At 45.4% G+C, this 24,767-nt stretch overlaps 1 protein-coding gene across 4 annotated transcripts in view; it reads left to right on the forward strand.

Annotated features, from left to right (window-relative positions):
• LOC110487087 (cytohesin-1) overlaps positions 1 to 24,767 on the forward strand; it is a 128,092-nt gene that overhangs the window by 52,778 nt on the left and 50,547 nt on the right. Inside the window, exon 1 of one of the 4 annotated variants that reach the window (XM_036941849.1) lies at positions 8,647 to 8,777. The exons of the other annotated variants lie outside the window; for them this stretch is intronic. The gene's annotated coding sequence lies outside the window, so the exon portion shown is untranslated. Of the gene's footprint in view, positions 1 to 8,646; positions 8,778 to 24,767 lie in introns of those variants that run through there. 4 annotated transcript variants of the gene reach the window in all.

A 24,767-nucleotide genomic window follows, 5' to 3' on the forward strand; every position in this document is an offset into this window, starting at 1 on the left:
TATCTGTGTGTCTCCTGTGTGTCTCTGTGTGTCTCCTGTGTGTCTCCTGTGTGTCTCTGTGTGTCTCTGTGTGTCTCTGTGTGTCTTTGTGTGTCTCCTGTGTGTCTCCTGTGTGTCTCCTGTGTGTCTCTGTGTGTCTCTGTGTGTCTTTGTGTGTCTCCTGTGTGTCTCCTGTGTGTCTCTGTGTGTCTTTGTGTGTCTCCTGTGTGTCTTTGTGTGTCTCCTGTGTGTCTCCCGTGTGTCTCCGTGTGTCTCCGTGTGTCTCCTGTGTGTCTCCTGTGTGTCTCCTGTGTGTCTCCTGTGTGTCTCCTGTGTGTCTCCGTGTGAAAGAGAGAGTATTAAAGGGAGCAGGAGAAAGAGAGACCATAGGAACAATGTTAGAGATGGAAGCTATGTGATGATGCTGTCCCAGACAGCTGTGTGAAGCATCGTTGCTTGGCTTTGGGGTCAGTCTGACTAATGGCTATAGTCTGGAGATGATGCATCTCAGCCTATGTTCCATTATACTAGCAAACAATACACAACCCATTTTTTGATCCTACGTCATTTGCAAGTGTGGACAGTGGAAAACAAAAGAGGTCCTGCTCCTCAGAGTGGAGGGTGGAGGACTGTGGTCATGAAGGAGGAGGAGGTTGTGTTGGGGTGCACTACACCTTTCCCACAGTCAGGGCGTTGACTGACTGCCGCTCACTCTGCGCTTTCTCTCTGCCCTAGAGCTGTGAGAAACGGCCACAACAGGAAGCCAGCAGAGCTCCCAATGAGCCTGGCAGGAAGTGACGTGTGTGTCTGTGTTGGAGGGCGGGGTACCACACACACACACACACACACACGGCCCGGGTGGGTGGGATAGTGTGTGCCTGTCTGTCTTGTGTGACAACCACTGTGTGTGGCTGGCTCTGTGTCAGCTACTGGTGTGGACGGCCTATAATGCCAGTGGGGATGTTGACAGTATGACGAGGCATCAGGGGCTTCAGCATCAACATGGAGCAAAGATGGCTGTTGTAGATACATGGTGACGCTTCCCCTTGGTGCATATCTAGAATCAGCTTCCCCTCCCTCATTCCTAACCTTAACCATTAGTGAGGGAAATAATCAGTGTGTAGGTCAACTTCACCCTACTCCTTCACTCCCACCACTACCAGGATTTCAGGATGTTTATGTTGTGTGTGTTGGTTTAGCAGAGAGGCCCAGTCTACTGCTGTTCCCCCTGTACCAGAGTAGGGCACCGGTTGAACCCCGACTCCCCCTGTACCAGAGCACAGCACCGGTTCAACTGCTACTCCCCCTGTACCAGAGCACAGCACCAGTTGAACCCCTACTCCCCCTGTACCAGAGCACAGTACTGGTTGAACCCCTACTCCCCCTGTACCAGAGTACAGTACTGGTTGAACCCCTAATCCCCCTGTACCAGAGTACAGTACTGGTTGAACCCCTACTCCCCCTGTACCAGAGTACAGTACTGGTTGAACCCCTACTCCCCCTGTACCAGAGTACAGTACTGGTTGAACCCCTACTCCCCCTGTACCAGAGTACAGTACCGGTTGAACCCCTACTCCCCCTGTACCAGAGCACAGTACCGGTTGAACCCCTACTCCCCCTGTACCAGAGTACAGTACTGGTTGAACCCCTACTCCCCCTGTACCAGAGTACAGTACTGGTTGAACCCCTACTCCCCCTGTACCAGAGTACAGTACTGGTTGAACCCCTACTCCCCCTGTACCAGAGTACAGTACTGGTTGAACCCCTACTCCACCTGTACCAGAGTACAGTACTGGTTGAACCCCTACTGCCCCTGTACCAGAGTACAGTACCGGTTGAACCCCTACTCCCCCTGTACCAGAGTACAGTACTGGTTGAACCCCTACTCCCCCTGTACCAGAGTACAGTACCGGTTGAACCCCTACTCCCCCTGTACCAGAGTACAGTACCGGTTGAACCCCTACTCCCCCTGTACCAGAGTACAGTACTGGTTGAACCCCTACTCCCCCTGTACCAGAGTACAGTACCAGTTGAACCCCTACTCCCCCTGTACCAGAGCACAGTACCGGTTGAACCCCTACTCCCCCTGTACCAGAGTACAGTACTGGTTGAACCCCTACTCCCCCTGTACCTGAGTACAGTACCGGTTGAACCCCTAATCCCCCTGTACCAGAGTACAGTACCGGTTGAACCCCTACTCCCCCTGTACCAGAGTACAGTACTGGTTGAACCCCTACTCCCCCTGTACCAGAGTACAGTACCGGTTGAACCCCTACTCCCCCTGTACCAGAGCACAGTACCGGTTGAACCCCTACTTCCACTGTACCAGAGCACAGTACCGGTTGAACCCCTAATCCCCCTGTACCAGAGTACAGTACTGGTTGAACCCCTACTCCCCCTGTACCAGAGCACAGTACCGGTTGAACCCCTACTCCTCCTGTACCAGAGCACAGTACCGGTTGAACCCCTACTCCCCCTGTACCAGAGCACAGTACCGGTTGAACCCCTACTTCCACTGTACCAGAGCACAGTACTGGTTCCCAGCCGCTGGAACCTGTATACATCTCTAGGCCTATACAGCACACTTACTATAAAAACCACCAGCTCCTCTCTCTGCCTTGTGCTGACAATGACAGTCACACACACGCACGCACGCGCGCGCGTAAGGGCTTGCATCGACACACATATGCAAGCACACACGTGCATGCGTATAAACACACACACACACCTTTAGAAGTTCCTTTCTCATAGGTCAGCTAGAGTCATTTCCCCTGGCCCAGTTGAAACCACATGGGCTGGATCATGAGACCACGTCTCTAGCTAGGGAGTCAATCTGTATGATCCTGTTATCCTTAAAGGGATACTTTATATTCATCTCCAGCACCACCACAACATCACCATGTGTGAAAGTGGCACGTTTCTGTGTTTTGTAGTAAAAAAAGAGGAAGATAAGTGTTTCCATGACATCATCATGCCGTCTCACAATTGGTCAAAATCACACGATGCACACCGATGATGTCATTGGAAACACTCATCTTCCTCTATCGGTTTTACCACAAAACATAGAACCCTGTCATTTTCACAGATGTTAATGTTGGGGTGGTCCTGGAGATGATGAATATAAAGTAGAAACCTGGTGAAGTTTCCCTTTAAGGGAGAGCTCCTAGGGGGTTAATGACTAGCTATTGATGATGTAGGTCCCAGAAGGGTCTGTCTTCCTACCACTGTAGGAGCCTTTATATCAACGTTGGGATGTTACTTTTTTCATCATCTCAATGTGTCTAGTAGTGGTCGACCGGCATGGCCGATTGAATTAGGGCCGTTTTCATAATAATCGCTAATCGGTTACATTGCTCTCCACGAGGAGACTGCGTGGCAGGCTGACTACCGGTTACACGAGTGCAGCAAGGAGCCAAGGTAAGTTGCTAGCTAGCATTAAACTTATCTTATAAAAACAATCTTAACATAATCACTAGTTAACTACACATGGTTGATGGTATTACTAGTTTATCTAACTTGTCCTGCGTTGCATATAATCAATGCGGTGCCTGTTAATTTATCATCGTATCACAGCCTACTTTAACTTCGCCAAACGGGTGATGATTTAACAAAGGTGCATTCACGAAAAAAGCACAATCTTTGCACAAATGTACCTAACCATGAACATCAATGCCTTTCTTGAAATCAATACACAGAAGTACATTTTTTTAAACCTGCAATGTTAACTAGGGAAATTGTGTCACTTCTCTTGCGTTCATTGCACACAGAGTCGGGGTGAATGCAACAGTTTGGGCCGGCCGGCTCGTTGCAAACTAATTTGCCAGAATTGTACATAATTATGACATAACATTGAAGGTTGTACAATGTAACAGGAATATTTATACTGATGGATGCCACCCGTTAGATAAAATACGGAACGGTTCGTATTTCACTGAAAGAATAAACTTTTTGTTTTCGAAATGATAGTTCTGGATTCGACCATATTAATGACCAAAGGCTCATATTTATGTGTTTATTATATTCAAATGAAGTCTATGATTTGATATTTGATAGAGCAGTCTGACTGAGCCGTGGTAGGCAGCAGCAGGCTCGTAAGCATTCATTCAAACAGCACTTTACTGCGTTTGCCAGCAGCTGTTTATGTCTTCAAGCCTATGAACCCCCGAGATTAGGCTGGCAGTACTAAAGTACCTAGTAGAACATCCAATAGTCAAAGGCATATGAAATACAAATGGTATAGAGAGAAATAGTTGACGCGTCTATAATAACTATAATAACTGAAACCTAATATTTCTTTACTGGCAATATTGAAGAAGTGGGAATATTGAACCACCAGCAGATGCAAGCACACACATGCATGCTTATAAACACACACACACCTTTAGAAGTTCCTGTCTCATAGGTCAGCTAGAGAGAATGTTCTGAGCAGGAACTGAAACGTGAGTTTTTTTGTTATTATTTTCGACTTACTAAGGTTGTTGTCGTCTCATCCAAACTACTAGCTAACTTATTATTATTATAAAGCTGTATTATTGTCTGAAAGGGGAAGTGAGACTCTTGTTGCTCCCAAATGGCACCCAGGCTTATAGTGCTCTACTTTGGACCAGGGCCCGTAGCTCTCTGAGACTCTGGGCTTTGAGGTAGTGGCTCTCAGACTCTGGGCTTTGAGGCAGTGGCTCTCTGAGACTCTGGGCTTTGAGGTAGTGGCTCTCTGAGACTCTGGGCTTTGAGGTAGTGGCTGTCTGAGACTCTGGGCTTTGAGGCAGTGGCTCTCATACTCTGGGCTTTGAGGCAGTGGCTCTCTGAGACTCTGGGCTTTGAGGTAGTGGCTGTCTGAGACTCTGGGCTTTGAGGCAGTGGCTCTCATACTCTGGGCTTTGAGGCAGTGGCTCTCATACTCTGGGCTTTGAGGTAGTGGCTCTCAGACTCTGGGCTTTGAGGTAGTGGCTCTCAGACTCTGGGCTTTGAGGTAGTGGCTCTCTGAGACTCTGGGCTTTGAGGTAGTGGCTGTCTGCAACTCTGGGCTTTGAGGTAGTGGCTCTCAGACTCTGGGCTTTGAGCTAGTGGCTGTCTGAGACTCTGGGCTTTGAGGTAGTGGCTCTCATACTCTGGGCTTTGAGGTAGTGGCTCTCAGACTCTGGGCTTTGAGGTAGTGGCTCTCTGAGACTCTGGGCTTTGAGGTAGTGGCTGTCTGCAACTCTGGGCTTTGAGGTAGTGGCTCTCAGACTCTGGGCTTTGAGCTAGTGGCTGTCTAAGAATCTGGGCTTTGAGCTAGTGGCTGTCTGCAACTCTGGGCTTTGAGCTAGTGGCTGTCTGCAACTCTGGGCTTTGAGGTAGTGGCTCTCAGACTCTGGGCTTTGAGGTAGTGGCTCTCAGACTCTGGGCTTTGAGGTAGTGGCTCTCAGACTCTGGGCTTTGAGGTAGTGGCTCTCTGAGACTCTGGGCTTTGAGGTAGTGGCTCTCAGACTCTGGGCTTTGAGCTAGTGGCTGTCTAAGAATCTGGGCTTTGAGCTAGTGGCTGTCTGCAACTCTGGGCTTTGAGCTAGTGGCTGTCTGCAACTCTGGGCTTTGAGGTAGTGGCTCTCAGACTCTGGGCTTTGAGGTAGTGGCTCTCAGACTCTGGGCTTTGAGGTAGTGGCTCTCAGACTCTGGGCTTTGAGGTAGTGGCTTTCTGAGACTCTGGGCTTTGAGGTAGTGGCTCTCTGAGACTCTGGGGTTTGATGGAGTGACTCCCTGAGACGGTGAAGTATGTAGCTGTGACTCAGACTGGTGACAGAAGCCCAGACTCATAGGCCTGAGTCATAACAAGAGCTCATGTAGCCTAGTGCCCACCCACTGTCCCTCTAGAGATGGTAAGAGATGACTTCACAGAGTCACTAGTCAAACAACGACATTATGCATTCACTTTCAAGAACCATTCCTCTTGTATTCATAAATGTATTCTTCATCTCAGTATCAGAGTAGGAGGTTGTCATAGCTACGGAGATTGTACTTTGATAAGTGTCAGTACAGTGTAATGACATCATGGAACATACGTTCATACATAACAGTCATGTTTGTTGTGTTGAAAGGCTCCATATTTATCTGAGGGTCTCTTGTTAAGATCTGAATACAACTCTGAGCTTGGTATGCCTGAATACACTACCTTCTCAGATGAACAACTGTGTGTGTGTGTGTTTCAGTGCAAGTGTGTGTGTGTTTCAGTGTGTGTGTGTGTTTCAGTGCGAGTGTGTGTGTTTCAGTGTGAGTGTGTGTGTTTCAGTGTGAGTGTGTGCGTTTCAGTGTGAATGTGTGTGTTTCAGTGTGAGTGTGTGCGTTTCAGTGTGAGTGTGTGTGTTTCAGTGTGAGTGTGTGTGTTTCAGTGTGAGTGTGTGTGTTTCAGTGTGAGTGTGTGTGTTTCAGTGTGAGTGTGTGTGTTTCAGTGTGAGTGTGTGTGTTTCAGTGTGAGTGTGTGCGTTTCAGTGTGAGTGTGTGCGTTTCAGTGTGAATGTGTGTGTTTCAGTGTGAGTGTGTGCGTTTCAGTGTGAGTGTGTGCGTTTCAGTGTGAGTGTGTGCGTTTCAGTGTGAATGTGTGCGTTTCAGTGTGAGTGTGTGCGTTTCAGTGTGAATGTGTGCGTTTCAGTGTGAGTGTGTGCGTTTCAGTGTGAGTGTGTGCGTTTCAGTGTGAGTGTGTGCGTTTCAGTGTGAGTGTGTGTGTTTCAGTGTGAGTGTGTGTGTTTCAGTGTGAATGTGTGCGTTTCAGTGTGAGTGTGTGCGTTTCAGTGTGAGTGTGTGTGTTTCAGTGTGAGTGTGTGTGTTTCAGTGTGAGTGTGTGTGTTTCAGTGTGAATGTGTGTGTTTCAGTGTGAGTGTGTGTGTTTCAGTGTGAGTGTGTGTGTTTCAGTGTGAGTGTGTGCGTTTCAGTGTGAGTGTGTGCGTTTCAGTGTGAGTGTGTGCGTTTCAGTGTGAGTGTGTGCGTTTCAGTGTGAGTGTGTGCGTTTCAGTGTGAGTGTGTGCGTTTCAGTGTGAGTGTGTGCGTTTCAGTGTGAGTGTGTGTGTTTCAGTGTGAGTGTGTGTGTTTCAGTGTGAGTGTGTGTGTTTCAGTGTGAGTGTGTGTGTTTCAGTGTGAGTGTGTGTGTTTCAGTGTGAGTGTGTGTGTTTCAGTGTGAGTGTGTGTGTTTCAGTGTGAGTGTGTGTGTTTCAGTGTGAGTGTGTGCGTTTCAGTGTGAGTGTGTGCGTTTCAGTGTGAGTGTGTGCGTTTCAGTGTGAGTGTGTGCGTTTCAGTGTGAGTGTGTGCGTTTCAGTGTGAGTGTGTGCGTTTCAGTGTGAGTGTGTGCGTTTCAGTGTGAGTGTGTGCGTTTCAGTGTGAGTGTGTGCGTTTCAGTGTGAGTGTGTGCGTTTCAGTGTGAGTGTGTGCGTTTCAGTGTGAGTGTGTGCGTTTCAGTGTGAGTGTGTGCGTTTCAGTGTGAGTGTGTGCGTTTCAGTGTGAGTGTGTGCGTTTCAGTGTGAGTGTGTGCGTTTCAGTGTGAGTGTGTGCGTTTCAGTGTGAGTGTGTGCGTTTCAGTGTGAGTGTGTGCGTTTCAGTGTGAGTGTGTGCGTTTCAGTGTGAGTGTGTGCGTTTCAGTGTGAGTGTGTGCGTTTCAGTGTGAGTGTGTGCGTTTCAGTGTGAGTGTGTGCGTTTCAGTGTGAGTGTGTGCGTTTCAGTGTGAGTGTGTGCGTTTCAGTGTGAGTGTGTGCGTTTCAGTGTGAGTGTGTGCGTTTCAGTGTGAGTGTGTGCGTTTCAGTGTGAGTGTGTGCGTTTCAGTGTGAGTGTGTGCGTTTCAGTGTGAGTGTGTGCGTTTCAGTGTGAGTGTGTGCGTTTCAGTGTGAGTGTGTGCGTTTCAGTGTGAGTGTGTGCGTTTCAGTGTGAGTGTGTGCGTTTCAGTGTGAGTGTGTGCGTTTCAGTGTGAGTGTGTGCGTTTCAGTGTGAGTGTGTGCGTTTCAGTGTGAGTGTGTGCGTTTCAGTGTGAGTGTGTGCGTTTCAGTGTGAGTGTGTGCGTTTCAGTGTGAGTGTGTGCGTTTCAGTGTGAGTGTGTGCGTTTCAGTGTGAGTGTGTGCGTTTCAGTGTGAGTGTGTGCGTTTCAGTGTGAGTGTGTGTGTTTCAGTGTGTGTGTTTCAGTGTGAGTGTGTGTGTTTCAGTGTGAGTGTGTGTGTTTCAGTGTGAGTGTGTGTGTGTTTCAGTGTGAGTGTGTGTGTTTCAGTGTGAATGTGTGTGTTTCAGTGTGAATGTGTGTGTTTCAGTGTGAATGTGTGTGTTTCAGTGTGAGTGTGTGTGTTTCAGTGTGAATGTGTGTGTTTCAGTGTGAATGTGTGTGTTTCAGTGTGAGTGGGGGAAGAGACAGACAGGTGGAGGAGAAGAAATGAAAAAGAAGAGAAGGAATAGAGGATGGCCACTGGGTGGAGCCTCTATGTTAATGATAGCCACGGCAGAGGAGAGAGGGACTGAGCAAGAGGGGAGGGAGGGATGGGGTTGGGAAAGAGAGAGAGAGAGAGAGAGGGGTGCGTGAATAAGTGTTTCTCTCCAGATGGACTGTGGCTGGCTTTGTGCTTGGAGCAGACAGGCTGCGTAGTGAGTTCTGTGTGGTACAGTAGGGTAGACAGACAGCACCTCTCTCTCTTTCTGGTCTGCTGGAGGAGCCGGCTGCCTCCCTCTCTCCTTCGCTGGCCATGCTGTCGCTAGGCTTAACAGGCCGGACTAGCTGATTGAGGAGAGCGAGGTGCCCAACGGATAGGAGAGGGGGAAGACAGGAGCTGACGTACTTTTAAGGATTGTTCACCCAGGTTAGTCATTTTGATTTGTTACAATGTGATTATTGTCATTATTAGCTGTCTGTAGCATTTCATTTAATTCATTGTGTCTGTGTGGGCTGTGTTTGTGTACACTTTTCCTTTAAAAGCAAATACAGAATTGAACTCTGTACAATTTTAAAGTGTGTGTGTGTGTGTGTGTGAGAATGCATTCATACGTGTTTGTGTGTGCATGTGTTCGCATGCGTCTGTTTTCTCACACACACACACACACACACACACACAAACACACACACACACACACACACACACACACACACACACACACACACACACACACACACACACACACACACACGATCCATTTTCATTGCTGCAGTAATAACATCTGCCAGGCTGGAGATAATGCATCTACGTCAGATCAATACTATCCTGTTATGAACACTGAAATACTGTCTGATGAAGGATGGACCTGCTACTCAATACAATACTATCCTGTTATGAGCACTGAAATACTGTCTGATGAAGGATGGACCTGTTACTCAATACAATACTATCCTGTTATGAGCACTGAAATACTGTCTGATGAAGGATGGACCTGTTACTCAATACAATACTATCCTGTTATGAGTACTGAAATACTGTCTGATGAAGAATGGACCTGTTACTCAATACAATACTATCCTGTTATGAGTACTGAAATACTGTCTGATGAAGGATGGACCTGCTACTCAATACAATACTATCCTGTTATGAGTACTGAAATACTGTCTGATGAAGGATGGACCTGCTACTCAATACAATACTATCCTGTTATGAGTACTGAAATACTGTCTGATGAAGGATGGACCTGCTACTCAATACAATACAATACAATACTATCCTGTTATGAACACTGAAATACTGTCTGATGAAGAATGGACCTGCTACTCAATACAATACTATCCTGTTATGAGCACTGAAATACTGTCTGATGAAGGCTGGACCTGCTACTCAATACAATACAATACAATACTATCCTGTTATGAGTACTGAAATACTGTCTGATGAAGGATGGACCTGTTACTCAATACAATACATTACAATACCATCCTGTTATGAGTACTGAAATACTGTCTGATGAAGGATGGACCTGCTACTCAATACAATACAATACAATACTATCCTGTTATGAGTACTGAATACTGTCTGATGAAGGATGGACCTGTTACTCAATACAATACTATCCTGTTATGAGTACTGAAATACTGTCTGATGAAGGATGGACCTGCTACTCAATACAATACTATCCTGTTATGAGTACTGAAATACTGTCTGATGAAGGATGGACCTGCTACTCAATACAATACAATACAATACTATCCTGTTATGAGTACTGAAATACTGTCTGATGAAGGATGGACCTGCTACTCAATACAATACAACACTATCCTGTTATGAGTACTGAAATACTGTCTGATGAAGGATGGACCTGTTACTCAATATAATACTATCCTGTTATGAGTACTGAAATACTGTGATGAAGGATGGACCTGCTACTCAATACAATACAATACAATACTATCCTGTTATAAGTACTGAAATACTGTCTGATGAAGAATGGACCTGCTACTCAATACAATACTATCCTGTTATGAGCACTGAAATACTGTGGTGAAGAATGGACCTGCTACTCAATACAATACAATACAATACTATCCTGTTATGAGTACTGAAATACTGTCTGATGAAGAATGGACCTGCTACTCAATACAATACTATCCTGTTATGAGTACTGAAATACTGTCTGATGAAGAATGGACCTGCTACTCAATACAATACTATCCTGTTATGAACACTGAAATACTGTGATGAAGAATGGACCTGCTACTCAATACAATACTATCCTGTTATGAGCACTGAAATACTGTCTGATGAAGGATGGACCTGCTACTCAATACAATACTATCCTGTTATGAGCACTGAAATACTGTCTGATGAAGGATGGACCTGCTACTCAATACAATACTATCCTGTTATGAGTACTAAAATACTGTCTGATGAAGGATGGACCTGCTACTCAATACAATACTATCCTGTTATGAGCACTGAAATACTGTGGTGAAGAATGGACCTGCTACTCAATACAATACAATACAATACTATCCTGTTATGAGCACTGAAATACTGTGGTGAAGAATGGACCTGCTACTCAATACAATACAATACAATACTATCCTGTTATGAGTACTGAAATACTGTCTGATGAAGAATGGACCTGCTACTCAATACAATACTATCCTGTTATGAGTACTGAAATACTGTCTGATGAAGAATGGACCTGCTACTCAATACAATACTATCCTGTTATGAGCACTGAAATACTGTGATGAAGAATGGACCTGCTACTCAATACAATACTATCCTGTTATGAGCACTGAAATACTGTCTGATGAAGGATGGACCTGCTACTCAATACAATACTATCCTGTTATGAGCACTGAAATACTGTCTGATGAAGGATGGACCTGCTACTCAATACAATACTATCCTGTTATGAGCACTGAAATACTGTCTGATGAAGAATGGACCTGCTACTCAATACAATACTATCCTGTTATGAGCACTGAAATACTGTCTGATGAAGGATGGACCTGCTACTCAATACAATACTATCCTGTTATGAGCACTGAAATACTGTCTGATGAAGGATGGACCTGCTACTCAATACAATACTATCCTGTTATGAGTACTAAAATACTGTCTGATGAAGGATGGACCTGCTACTCAATACAATACTATCCTGTTATGAGTACTGAAATGCTGTCTGATGAAGAATGGACCTGCTACTCAATACAATACAATACAATACTATCCTGTTATGAGTACTGAAATACTGTCTGATGAAGAATGGACCTGCTACTCAATACAATACTATCCTGTTATGAGTACTGAAATACTGTGATGAAGGATGGACCTGTTACTCAATACAATACATTACAATACTATCCTGGGTCGGCTAATAAAAGGTGAAAGTTAGGCTAATATCTAGGTAGGCTAATAAAAGGTGAAAGTTAGACTAATATCTTGGTAGGCTAATAAAAGGTGAAAGGTAGGCTAATATATTGGTAGGCTAATAAAAGGTGAAAGGTAGGCTAATATCTTGGTAGGCTAATAAAAGGTGAAAGGTAGGCTAATATCTAGGTAGGCTAATAAAAGGTGAAAGGTAGGCTAATAAAAGGTGAAAGGTTCAGTTAGCATCCAGGCGTTTATGACCAGGTTGTAGAACGGTGGATAGTTCAGGTTCTGCTCCGTTATACCAGGGCAGCAGATGATTCCACAGAATAACATGGGTCTGTAGGTGTTCTTTGGACAGTGGTGGTGGTGTTTTGTCAGGAGGAATTCAGCTCTGCTTTAGTTTTGGTCAGAACTGATAGCCTGGTCCCAGATCTGTTTGTGCTCCTATCGTCGCATGGTCTCTTACGGTTCTACAGCATAAACAAGTCTGGGACCAGGCTAGGAGTTGTTCCTGGGCCTGAGAAAAAGAAAGCCCCTAGAGCCAAGGATACGGAACTGTCCTTGTTGAAGGAATGTCACTGTCCCTGCTGTTCTTCTAACCCAGAGCATGTGAGCAGAGTTGAGCGGTCTGAAATCTAGCTCCTCATGGAGAGCTGCTTGTGCTCTTCACGTCCTTTCCATCCGCTCCTCTAAAAACCTCTCCTCGCTCACAGGAAAATACTGCTGCTACAAATTCACTCCATTCATTACACTCACAATTTAACTATTTTTTCCCGAATGGTAGGTCCTATTTACCTGGACCTACCATTCTGTTTTAAAGTATTGAAACCAAACCATATGATTTGAATGAAAATGATGATAATGAAAAACATGAAAAGGTGAATGTAAGAAGTGCTCATCATTTCAAATAGGCCACATGTCATATTAAACAGCATATAACCACTCTAAATAGGTCAGGAGACAGACAGGGAGACAAAGAAGGAACCAAAATGAATTATTTAGGCTGTATTATTTCAATTATTTCAAGGCTACAGCTACAAAGAAATACATAGTGAAGCATTTGGGAGTGTGACACACTAAGCTGGCAGGGACATTAAGCACTCAGCATTTAAACAACGCTTAGTTGTATTCAATCATTATATTCTGTACATTACACATATAGACTGTGACTTACTAATTATTTACAAATTAAATAAATGCCTTATTGGGCTCCATCTACAGTGCCTTTAAATGTATCTTTAGAAACATGTGTTTGGCCAGTCTGTGGCTTCAGACCCATGTGTTGGTGTCTGGAGAGCAGGGCAGCAGTAGAGAACATCCTCTCAGACCTGGCAGAGCCACTGGGGATGATAACACCTTCGGGCTGCTCTTGCCAGGCTGGGCAGAGATGCATACTTGTTTTTGTCAGTTGGCGTAAAGGATTTGAGGTAAAATAACCCTATCAAAACAGAAAGCTTCTTGAAAGAGGTAATGCCAGGCCTACTGGGCCTAAATCAATAATGGCCTATTTTATAGATAATAGAAGGGAAATGTTATAGTTAACTACCCACCTCGTTCCTTTATTTTTGCATGAGCACGTAGTAAGTACACCATCATGCTTTCGGGATGCCTTTTCAGATTCCACAATGATTCTTTAGTTGTGGACACTACATCACCACACTCCCTCTCTTCTTTAGTTGTGGACACTACATCACCACACTCCCTCTCTTCTTAAGTTGTGGACACTACATCACCACACTCCCTCTCTTCTTTAGTTGTGGACACTACATCACCACACTCCCTCTCTTCTTTAGTTGTGGACACTACATCACCGCACTCCCTCTCTTCTTTAGTTGTGGACACTACATCACCACACTCCCTCTCTTCTTAAGTTGTGGACACTACATCACCACACTCCCTCTCTTCTTTAGTTGTGGACACTACATCACCACACTCCCTCTCTTCTTTAGTTGTGGACACTACATCACCACACTCCCTCTCTTCTTTAGTTGTGGACACTACATCACCACACTCCCTCTCTTCTTTAGTTGTGGACACTACATCACCACACTCCCTCTCTTCTTTAGTTGTGGACACTACATCACCACACTCCCTCTCTTCTTTAGTTGTGGACACTACATCACCACACTCCCTCTCTTCTTTAGTTGTGGACACTACATCACCACACTCCCTCTCTTCTTTAGTTGTGGACACTACATCACCACACTCCCTCTCTTCTTTAGTTGTGGACACTACATCACCACACTCCCTCTCTTCTTTAGTTGTGGACACTACATCACCACACTCCCTCTCTTCTTTAGTTGTGGACACTACATCACCACACTCCCTCTCTTCTTTAGTTGTGGACACTACATCACCACACTCCCTCTCATCTTTAGTTGTGGACACTACATCACCACACTCCCTCTCATCTTTAGTTGTGGACACTACATCACTGCACTCCCTCTCTTTCTCTTGGTCCTCATCTTTGTAAGTCACCTTGATTTTTCACCTGTGTGTTTTTATCAGTTTCTTTATGATAATATTTAGTGAACTCCATGACAGTAACTAAAGCAAGGGGCTTTAGCAGCACACACGTAAACTACAAATGCATGCTGAGCCGGGCATGGACTGAGCTCGTGAAGTGAGAGGTACTGGAGCGGTAATGGAGCTGTAATGGAGCGGTAATGGAGCTGTACTGTAGTGGTAATGGAGCTGTACTGTAGTGGTAATGGAGCTGTACTGGAGTGGTAATGGAGCTGTAGTGGTAATGGAGCGGTAATGGAGCTGTACTGGAGCGGTAATGGAGTGGTAATGGAGCTGTACTGGAGCTGTACTGTAGCTGTACTGTAGCGGTACTGGAGTGGTAATGGAGCTGTACTGGAGTGATAATGGAGTGGTAATGGAGCTGTACTGTAGCGGTACTGGAGCTGTACTGTAGCGGGCAAGATGTCCGACACTCCTGCCTTTGGGAAAGTCACTCCAAAATGGGCACGCTACACTCCTCTCTCCTCTGACATACTCTGTTCTACACACAGAGGATCTGTGATCATCCCACTGACTCGTCACACAGCTTCTGTGTTCTCCTGCCATCCACCCATTCACTGTCCCACACCTCCCCAGACAAACACAGAGCCTGTTCCCCTTCCTCCTCTCCTCCTCCCTACCACCTCCTCACCAGGCCAGGTTGAGACTGAGTCCATTGTCTCTCTGTGTGGTCCATAACTGATGATATCATCATGGTGGTTCTGTCCGGTCCGGTGCTGAATGACAGGGTGAACTAAAGGGAAGTGTGTGTCTACGAGAGGTGACCCAGGTCAGCCTAAAGGTCAGTGGGCTGTAGGTAAGGAGGAGGCTGTGTTTTGGACTCCGTGCCCAGTGCCACGTTGTCTGCATCACTGACTGACTCACTGACTGACTGACTGACTGACTGACTGGCATTCCTTTACAACTCACTGCTGCTGTTCTGCCTTGTAAAGGGGGTCTTGTCAGGGGGTGTGCGTCTGTCTGTGTGCGTGGATGCTTGCATGTGTTGGACTGGGCCACTCTTCCAAAATATGTGAAGGGGAGGTAAGGGGGAGTCTATAGCTGCACCACTGAAGAGATCCAGTGAGATGTGGAGATTAAAGAGCAATGACCAGTCTCTTTATAAATCACCTGTTCAGGCAGACAACCGCTCTGGTAAATGAGATCCCATGTCAATAGACCTGTAGCTAATAGTGTGCTGTGAGTGAGTCTATGTATGTATCTGTTTAAATGCATTGTGTTTCACCATGAAGTGAAGCATGCTGGACACTAGGCTCCCTGATTGGTTTAGGCAAATCTATAGAGACATGTCTTTTGGTGGGGAGGGGTACTGAACTGGACATTAGCTATGCTTTTAGCTGGGGTGGATGGATGCTCTCTACTCGCCCCTTCTGCACAAGCCATGAGGTAGAGGGGGATGACGGACAGACAGACAGGACCAGGGCTCATTGTGGTTACATTGCATTTTGGAGATAAGATGGGACAGTAGGAGTAAGGGGGGAAAGGGAGAGGAAGAGGGTAATCAGGTCTAATGGAACTCTGAAAGGCCAGATGGGTGCTGCTGGTTCAATGGAAAAGATAATGGTTCAGTCCCAAATGGAACCCTGTGCCCTTTAAAGTGCACTAATTTTGACTAGGGTCGATAGGGGTGCACTATGTAGGGAATAGGATGCCATTTGGGATGCACACATGGAGGAGAAACATATTCCTGGAACACTTACTGATTACTACACATCCTCCCTACACACTTACTGATTACTACACATTACTACACATCCTCCCTACACACTTACTGATTACTACACATCCTCACTGGAACACTTACTGATTACTACACATCCTCACTGCACACTTACTGATTACTACACATCCTCACTACACACTTACTGATTACTACACATCCTCACTGGAACACTTACTGATTACTACACATCCTCACTGCACACTTACTGATTACTACACATCCTCACTGCACACTTACTGATTACTACACATCCTCACTGGAACACTTACTGATTACTACACATCCTCCCTACACACTTACTGATTACTACACATCCTCCCTACACATCCTCACTACACACTTACTGATTACTACACATCCTCACTGGAACACTTACTGATTACTACACATCCTCCCTACACACTTACTGATTACTACACATCCTCACTACACATCCTCACTACACACTTACTGATTACTACACATCCTCCCTACACATCCTCACTACACACTTACTGATTACTACACATCCTCACTACACATCCTCACTACACACTTACTGATTACTACACATCCTCCCTACACATCCTCACTACACACTTACTGATTACTACACATCCTCACTGGAACACTTACTGATTACTACACATCCTCCCTACACACTTACTGATTACTACACATCCTCACTACACACTTACTGATTACTACACATCCTCACTGGAACACTTACTGATTACTACACATCCTCACTGCACACTTACTGATTACTACACATCCTCACTGCACACTTACTGATTACTACACATCCTCACTGGAACACTTACTGATTACTACACATCCTCCCTACACACTTACTGATTACTACACATCCTCACTACACATCCTCACTACACACTTACTGATTACTACACATCCTCACTACACATCCTCACTACACACTTACTGATTACTACACATCCTCACTGGAACACTTACTGATTACTACACATCCTCACTGGAACACTTACTGATTACTACACATCCTCCCTACACACTTACTGATTACTACACATCCTCACTGCACACTTACTGATTACTACACATCCTCACTGGAACACTTACTGATTACTACACATCCTCACTGGAACACTTACTGATTACTACACATCCTCACTGCACACTTACTGATTACTACACATCCTCACTGGAACACTTACTGATTACTACACATCCTCCCTACACACTTACTGATTACTACACATTACTACACATTACTACACATCCTCACTGCACACTTACTGATTACTACACATCCTCACTGGAACACTTACTGATTACTACACATCCTCACTGCACACTTACTGATTACTACACATCCTCCCTACACACTTACTGATTACTACACATCCTCCCTACACACTTACTGATTACTACACATCCTCCCTGGAACACTTACTGATTACTACACATCCTCACTGGAACACTTACTGATTACTACACATCCTCACTGGAACACTTACTGATTACTACACATCCTCCCTGGAACACTTACTGATTACTACACATCCTCACTGCACACTTACTGATTACTACACATCCTCACTGGAACACTTACTGATTACTACACATTACTACACATCCTCACTGCACACTTACTGATTACTACACATCCTCACTGGAACACTTACTGATTACTACACATCCTCCCTACACACTTACTGATTACTACACATCCTCACTGGAACACTTACTGATTACTACACATCCTCACTACACACTTACTGATTACTACACATCCTCACTACACACTTACTGATTACTACACATCCTCACTGGAACACTTACTGATTACTACACATCCTCACTACACATCCTCACTACACACTTACTGATTACTACACATTACTACACATCCTCCCTACACACTTACTGATTACTACACATCCTCACTACACATCCTCACTACACACTTACTGATTACTACACATTACTACACATCCTCCCTACACACTTACTGATTACTACACATTACTACACATCCTCCCTACACACTTACTGATTACTACACATCCTCACTACACATCCTCACTACACACTTACTGATTACTACACATCCTCACTACACATCCTCACTACACACTTACTGATTACTACACATCCTCACTGGAACACTTACTGATTACTACACATCCTCACTACACACTTACTGATTACTACACATCCTCACTGGAACACTTACTGATTACTACACATTACTACACATCCTCACTACACACTTACTGATTACTACACATTACTACACATCCTCCCTACACACTTACTGATTACTACACATTACTACACATTACTACACATCCTCACTACACACGTACTGATTACTACACATTACCACACATTACTACACATCCTCCCTAAACACACACTGATTACTACACATTACTACACATCCTCACTACACACACACTGATTACTACACATTACTACACATCCTCCCTACACACTTACTGATTACTACACATTACCACACATCCTCACTACACACTTACTGATTACTCCACATTACTACACATTACCACACATCCTCACTACACACTTACTGATTACTACACATTACTACACATTACTACACATCCTCCCTACACACTTACTGATTACTACACATTACTACACATTACTGCACATCCTCACTACACACTTACTGATTACTACACATTACTACACATCCTCCCTACACACTTACTGATTACTACACATTACTACACATTACTACACATCCTCCCTAAACACACACTGATTACTACACATTACTACACATCCTCACTACACACTTACTGATTACTACACATTACTACACATCCTCACTACACACTTACTGATTACTACACATTACTACACATCCTCCCTAAACACACACTGATTACTACACATTACTACACATCCTCACTACACACTTACTGATTACTACACATTACTACACATTACTACACATCCTCACTACACACTTACTGATTACTACACATTACTACACATTACTACACATCCTCACTACACACTTACTGATTACTACACATTACTACACATCCTCACTACACACAGTGATTACTACACATTACTGCACATCCTCACTACACACACACTGATTACTACACATTACTACACATCCTCACTACACACACACTGATTACTACACATTACTACACATCCTCACTACACACACACTGATTACTACACATTACTACACATCCTCACTACACACAGTGATTACTACACATTACTACACATTACTACACATCCTCACTACACACACACTGATTACTACACATTACTACACATCCTCACTACACACAGTGATTACTACACATTACTGCACATCCTCACTACACACACAATAGTACAAGTATTTGCCGTATTCACATCTATTCACATTAGGCTACACACAGTATTCACCCAGTCAGCACACAGCTGTTGCCCTCTTGTAGGGAACACAATCAGTGGAGTTTCCATGTGTCTGGTATGGTTACAGTAAAGCCTATCAGAGCATTAGACAGGTGTTGTGGTGCTGAGAGAGAGAGACTGTGCTCCTCTGGGTTGTGTTGGGGTATACTACACACTCAGTACCCCTCTAGGTGGGTACAGGCAGTGGTATCAGGGTACATACGATTTCTGTCCAACAAGACCCCAGAGAGCGCCACTGCCCCAGGAATGTGTCCTATGTAATGAGAGGGACCTGGGACTGAACGAACACAGCGGCTTATTTTGGCCGTCACGTTTTTGAGCTCAACCTCCAAACTAGGTCAAATCAGATCAGGGGAGAGAGAGAGATTTCCTTTGAGCTGTCCTTTGGAATTTTCATTTCCTGATTTCCTGAGCAGATTCTCCAGTGATTTGGAAACCAGTAGTTTGGTATCTCTCCTTCCAAGATGGCAATCTGAGAGGGGGCGAGAGAGATGAACTGGATTGTGGTCCAGAGTATTGCACATGCAGGAAGTTGTAAAATACTGAGGTTTGTGTACGTTACATATAACACCGCAGACTCATTTACCAATCTGCTCCTCAACATAGCAGCTAAAACTCTGTCTGACTGGACACAAAGTCTATTGGGAAATAAAACCACAACCCACGTAAATGGGTCAGTTATAAATCAGGGTTCATTTAGGCTCAGTGAGAATGAGAGCTGAAGCTCAGCCGCTAGCTGAGGCAGGTCAAACCCCAGATTAGTGTGTACCAGCACCAAACATTTGACCTCTCTTTAGAAGCCCTTTGTCATTCACTGGATTGTCTATAGTAGGTTTAACTCCAACCCTGGTCCTGGAGAGATACTGTCCTGTAGGTTTTAACTCCAACCCTGTTCCTGGAAAGATACTGTCCTATAGGGTTTAACTTCAACCCTGTTCCTGGAGAGATACTGTCCTGTAGGTTTTAACTCCAACCCTGTTCCTGGAGAGATACCGTCCTATAGGGTTTAACTTCAACCCTGTTCCTGGAGAGTTACCGTGTTGTAGTTTTTAACTCCAACCCTGTTCCTGGAGAGATACCTTCCTGTAGGTTTAACTCCAACCCTGTTCCTGGAGAGATACTGTCCTGTAGGTTTAACTCCAACCCTGTTCCTGGAGAGATACTGTCCTGTAGGGTTTAACTCCAACCCTGTTCCTGGAGAGATACTGTCCTGTAGGGTTTAACTCCAACCCTGTTCCTGGAGAGATACTGTCCTGTAGTGTTTAACTCCAACCCTGTTCCTGGAGAGATACCTTCCTGTAGGTTTAACTCCAACCCTGTTCCTGGAGAGTTACCGTGTTGTAGGGTTTAACTCCAACCCTGTTCCTGGAGAGATACCTTCCTGTAGGTTTAACTCCAACCCTGTTCCTGGAGAGATACTGTCCTGTAGGTTTAACTCCAACCCTGTTCCTGGAGAGATACTGTCCTGTAGGGTTTAACTCCAACCCTGTTCCTGGAGAGATACTGTCCTGTAGGGTTTAACTCCAACCCTGTTCCTGGAGAGATACTGTCCTGTAGGGTTTAACTCCAACCCTGTTCCTGGAGAGATACTGTCCTGTATGGTTTAACTCCAACCCTGTTCCTGGAGAGATACCGTGCTGTCGGGTTTACCTCAAACCCTGTTCCTGGAGAGATACCGTCCTATAGGGTTTAACTCCAACCCTGTTCCTAGAGAGATACCGTGCTGTCGGGTTTAACTCCAACCCTGTTCCTGGAGAGATACCGTCCTATAGGTTTTAACTCCAACCCTGTTCCTGGAGACATACCTTCCTGTAATGGGTTTTTCACCATTACTGAGTCAAACCAAGCTGTACTGAGCTGGTCTGTTTGTGTGTCCACCATCACCCATAGTTGCTGGAAACTGTGGAAAATGTGTAAAGATCTGAGCCACCACAGTATGGTTTGGGTTGGCCCTAAAGTGTGAAAGAGACATCTGATGTCTGTGCCAGAACAGTTTTCTTCAGCTGGACACAGTTTATCTCCCTACCTTCTTGTGAGCCACCCAGAGGCCCCTGGTGTTGCTGTGGCCAAGTTATTTGGACTGTCAACAGAGTTAGTTTCTATTGGCTGTTCTACCTGGTAGATAGTGTTACTGTTTTATTATGGAGAGTTTCAGAGGAAACATAATGGGTTGTGAGAGTGCTGACACAGCGCCAAGCACAGCAGGGGTGAACGGTAAGCCTGAGGTGTGTGTGTTTCCCCTGGATGGCCTGCTTTCCAGGCAGTACTAGGCCCTAGAAAACAGGATGTGGGCGGCGTGTCTCTCTCATCCCACGCTCTGTCAGGCCTCTCCCTCTGGTTGGCTACTGTGAGACTGAGATTGGCTATCATCACGCTGACCTCTGACCTCTGGCGATGTATTGAACTGTTCCAGTAAATGCAGGGTTTTTCTGAGATACAGAGAGGGGAGATTCTGTGTTCTCCACCTAATGATGAATGTGATGTCACTTTGTTATCTCATGACAATATAACGCCACCTCTCTTCATCCCCCATCCCCCACTCTCATGTCTCTCGGTTTCTATTGTTGCACGTTGTGTGTGTGTGTGTGTGTGTGTGTGTGTGTGTGTGTGTGTGTGTTTGAATGGTAAATATATTGATAAACTGGTAAAAATCCAGATGTAGCCTATTCACAATACAGGGGAATGCATATTGAATAGGAGTAAGAGAATGCATTGAGTTGAGCTTGTTTTGGCTTCAGATGGCAAACAATCTGTTTCCCTTCCAATTGGGACTCATTTTATTGTAGTGATAAACATCTGCATAGAAGTAACGTATTTTATAAAAGTGTTTTATAAAAGCTGTGCCACCAGAGACTCTGGGTTCGGGCCCAGGCTCTGTCGTAACCGGCCACGACCGGGAGGTCCGTGGGGCGACGCACAATTGGCCTAGCGTCGTCCGGGTTAGGGAGGGGTTGGCCGGTAGGGATATCCTTGTCTCATCGCGCACCAGCGACTCCTGTGGCGGGCCGGGGGCAGTGCACGCTAACCAAGGTTGCCAGGTGCACGGTGTTTCCTCCGGCACATTGGTGCGACTGGCTTCCGGGTTGGATGGCGCTGTGTTAAGAAGTAGTGCGGCTGGTTGGGTTGTGTATCGGAGGACGCATGACTTTCACGCACGACTTTCAACCTTCGTCTCTCCCGAGCCCGTACGGGAGTTGTAGTTGTAGTGAGACAAGATAGTAGCTACTAAACAATTGGATACCACGAAATTGGGGAGAAAACGGGGTAAAATGTAAAAAATAAAACAATAAAAAGTGTGTGCTCGCTCTTTAACCAGTAATGACATCATTCACGGAGAGACGTGAGAGAGAGCAATTTAAGTGAATTAATAACGTTTTGATGGCAATCACTTTTGAATCAGTTTGGAAATTAGGATGTTTTGCGTAATGGTTAGCGTATTATCACAAACATGGTACTAGCGGGAGTGAATGGATGTTGGCTTCAGCTGTAAGCAAGGAAAGTTAGTCTACAAAGCTGGAAGCCACCGGTATCTTCTAGCATTGTAAAGTTTTCTAGCCTGTCTGGATATAGTAATAAGTCATTTAACAGTTCCTACATGCCGTGTCACATTATTCAAGTCTGTTAACTTCTGACTGAGTGGAGATCTGACATGATACAGTCCAGACTCCCAGCTGAGTGGAGATCTGACATGATACAGTCCAGACTCCCAGTACAGACTGAGTGGAGATCTGACATGATACAGTCCAGACTCCCAGCTGAGTGGAGATCTGACATGATACAGTCCAGACTCCCAGCTGAGTGGAGATCTGACATGATACAGTCCAGACTCCCAGTACAGACTGAGTGGAGATCTGACATGATACAGTCCAAACTCCCAGCTGAGTGGAGATCTGACATGATACAGTCCAGACTCCCAGTACAGACTGAGTGGAGATCTGACATGATGCAGTCCAGACTCCCAGCTGAGTGGAGATCTGACATGATACAGTCCAGACTCCCAGCTGAGTGGAGATCTGACATGATACAGTCCAGACTCCCAGCTGAGTGGAGATCTGACATGATACAGTCCAGACTCCCAGTACAGACTGAGTGGAGATCTGACATGATACAGTCCAAACTCCCAGCTGAGTGGAGATCTGACATGATACAGTCCAGACTCCCAGTACAGACTGAGTGGAGATCTGACATGATGCAGTCCAGACTCCCAGTACAGACTGAGTGGAGATCTGACATGATACAGTCCAGACTCCCAGCTGAGTGGAGATCTGACATGATACAGTCCAGACTCCCAGCTGAGTGGAGATCTGACATGATACAGTCCAGACTCCCAGTACAGACTGAGTGGAGATCTGACATGATGCAGTCCAGACTCCCAGTACAGACTGAGTAGAGATCTAACATGATACAGTCCAGACTCCCAGCTGAGTGGAGATCTGACATGATACAGTCCAGACTCCCAGTACAGGCTGAGTGGAGATCTGACATGATACAGTCCAGACTCCCAGCTGAGTGGAGATCTGACATGATACAGTCCAGACTCCCAGTACAGACTGAGTGGAGATCTAACATGATACAGTCCAGACTCCCAGTACAGACTGAGTAGAGATCTAACATGATACAGTCCAGATTCCCAGCTGAGTGGAGATCTGACATGATACAGTCCAGACTCCCAGCTGAGTGGAGATCTGACATGATACAGTCCAGACTCCCAGTACAGACTGAGTGGAGATCTGACATGATACAGTCCAGACTCCCAGTACAGACTGAGTGGAGATCTGACATGATACAGTCCAGACTCCCAGCTGAGTGGAGATCTGACATGATACAGTCCAGACTCCCAGTACAGACTGAGTGGAGATCTGACATGATGCAGTCCAGACTCCCAGCTGAGTGGAGATCTGACATGATACAGTCCAGACTCCCAGTACAGACTGAGTGGAGATCTGACATGATACAGTCCAGACTCCCAGCTGAGTGGAGATCTGACATGATACAGTCCAGACTCCCAGTACAGACTGAGTGGAGATCTGACATGATGCAGTCCAGACTCCCAGCTGAGTGGAGATCTGACATGATACAGTCCAGACTCCCAGTACAGACTGAGTGGAGATCTGACATGATACAGTCCAGACTCCCAGCTGAGTGGAGATCTGACATGATACAGTCCAGACTCCCAGCTGAGTGGAGATCTGACATGATACAGTCCAGACTCCCAGTACAGACTGAGTGGAGATCTGACATGATACAGTCCAGACTCCCAGTACAGACTGAGTGGAGATCTGACATGATACAGTCCAGACTCCCAGCTGAGTGGAGATCTGACATGATACAGTCCAGACTCCCAGCTGAGTGGAGATCTGACA

Source organism: Oncorhynchus mykiss, chromosome 13 (genome assembly GCF_013265735.2).
Source record: "Oncorhynchus mykiss isolate Arlee chromosome 13, USDA_OmykA_1.1, whole genome shotgun sequence".
Taxonomy (NCBI): domain Eukaryota; kingdom Metazoa; phylum Chordata; class Actinopteri; order Salmoniformes; family Salmonidae; genus Oncorhynchus; species Oncorhynchus mykiss.